The 2,385-nt window shown below is 36.0% G+C and overlaps 1 long non-coding RNA gene across 2 annotated transcripts in view; it reads right to left on the bottom strand.

Moving 5' to 3' along the window:
- Positions 1 to 1,779, bottom strand: part of LOC106943013 (uncharacterized) — a 17,726-nt gene extending 15,947 nt beyond the window's left edge. For both annotated transcript variants that reach the window (XR_001423790.1, XR_001423789.1), the window contains exon 1: positions 858 to 1,779. This is a non-coding gene — a long non-coding RNA (uncharacterized LOC106943013). The remainder of the gene's footprint in view (positions 1 to 857) is intronic.
- Positions 1,780 to 2,385: the final 606 nt, after the last annotated feature.

Here is a 2,385-nt window from a genome sequence, read left to right on the forward strand (position 1 = left end):
AAAAAAAAAAAAAAAAAAAAAAAAAAAAAAAAAAAGCCATCAAGGATAGGTTATGCTTCCTTAATTTACGAGCATCACGATGCGTGATGAAAAGTTAATTTTTAGTCCGGGTCTTTACTTAAAGACCTGTATGAAAAGGAGGATGTGTGGACTCTGATTGGCTCAGAGTCCAATCAGAGGCTGGTTTTAAACGGGCTGGTCTCTATTTCGGCTCGTTCGCTGGGAACAAGCTCCTATCGTTTCTGCTCCGCTGGCGGGCAAAAGCAAGGAGGAGGCAGATAAATGCTTTAACAACTTTATTCCTCTTTTGAACAAGTACAACGAACAGCTGGCTTCCCTAAAACTAACACGCTGCGCTCCCCACAACAACCGGACACTTTTCTCGCTCTTCTTCCGAGCAGCGCCTTCATGTTGCTCTCTACTGCCCCCTAGGGAAGAGAGGGGGCAGTGGAGAAAGGCTGGGCATGTAAAAGCAGGTTATTGTTTGTACTGACGGTAATCTGAGTCATGTGACTAAACCTTTAATAGTCACATGACATGTGAAATAGAAATATGATGTAGATATATAGCAATAGATATTTAAATCTGAATCACAGTATTTATTTACGGTCTTTGAATGCAGGTCATCTGTGACAATTTAGCCACTTTGTCTTTTTGTTGCCTTGTAAATATTTGTAAAAACAAAAAAGAAAATATTCTACTAGTTTATAAAAAACATAACTATATACTCATTAAATGTATAAGCTTTTAATGACTTATTTTAATTGAGATGCTTCGCTTTGAAAATAATTAAAATTCAAGATGAAAAAACGAAACAACACATTCAAATAGTAATAAGGCCTGTGCGTCATCTGCACCTGATTGGCTCAGCTGGTCATTGGTGACGTGATCCTCGGATTTTAAACTCAAACCCCGAATCCCACGTCACAGATTGACGTCAATGACCGCCTGAACAGAGTCCTTGAATGTAGGCCTAATCATTTTGTTGGATCGCAGGTAAGTTCTTCTAAGAAAAAACAAAAGCAAAAACAAAAAAAAAGAAAAGCCATTAAGGATAGGTTATGCTTCCTTAATTTACGAGCATCACGATGCGGGGTGAAAAGTTAATTTTTAGTCCGGGTCTTTATTTAAATGAAAAGAAGGATGTGTGTAGTATATAGAATTATGCCTATATATAGTACGTTATTTTTTATCCATTATATAACTATTATTAACCAGTTATATAGTGTATAATTCCTTTGTATAATCTGTTAATGACTTATTTTAATTGAAATGCATCATTTGGATCATAATTAAACTTTAAGACTAAAAAAATGAAATCCTACATTCAAATACTTTACGTCATAAGACCTGTGCGTCACCTGGACCAGATATGCTCAGCTTTAGCTTACCTTTAACATACATATTAACAGGTTACACTTGATTCTGCTGTGGTGCCTGTGGAAACAAAGTGCATGAAGTTTGTGCTCAGCTAAAGCCCTGTGGATCACATGGTGGGACTTCTGCTTCAATCTGCTCACTACAGTATAGCATTGCCTCTGTCATCCACCAGTTCACTGCAGACTGGCAGCCGCCAAGGACCCAACATGGATGTCTTCTTAAGTTGTAAACCCTGAGTACATAATGTTGAAATAAAATTGATATGCCTTTTGTAAATACATTTTCTCTATCAATGACTTAAATTGTTAACTGTGATAATTATGTTTGTGTAATGTAGTAACCATGTACAGTGTTTAATATAATTATTAATTATTGCATAGATGTTTTAAAGAAACAGCCACAAACCTCATGTCTTTGTTCCACAATGGCAGCTTTAATTTTAGTATTTCCTCTCCTCCACAAACTTCGTTGCCAGATGTGTAAATTTTACTTGATTCTTAAAGTTACAGACATCCTCTTTTTGTGAGGATTTTTAACTAAGTAAGTTTAATTTTCTTTTCCATTTATTAACCCTGCGGTGGCTCTTTAACAACATTAATTTAAGCTGATTTTATTTGACCTGATAAAGGTGAAAATGAGAACAAATTAAGTTAAACAAATGACCTGGTTAGTATGTAGTGGGATATCTGTAGTTACGATAGTTGACCACCAGAGGGCAGTGAGCGCTCATAATCCAACTCGTTTGTTCTGCAGAACAAAAAGCTGCTCAGCTCCAAATCTTCTTCAATAACAGCAAAACAGAAATACTGAAAGTTTTCTATCTTTATTCTGGTTTTATTTGACTTTGTAAACTCAAACTGATTAATCAAACTTTGATTCTGGACGCAGAAGGAAACACAAGTCACCTGACTTTCTGTGAAAAAGAAACTGAAACTAACTTTGTTATTTCTCTTCAAGTCAGCCTCCATTTTGAGCGGAGGGTGGAAATAACATGTTGACTTGTTA

This window comes from Poecilia latipinna, unplaced genomic scaffold (genome assembly GCF_001443285.1).
Source record: "Poecilia latipinna isolate Pla-1442-1.1 unplaced genomic scaffold, P_latipinna-1.0 Scaffold4781, whole genome shotgun sequence".
NCBI lineage: Eukaryota > Metazoa > Chordata > Actinopteri > Cyprinodontiformes > Poeciliidae > Poecilia > Poecilia latipinna.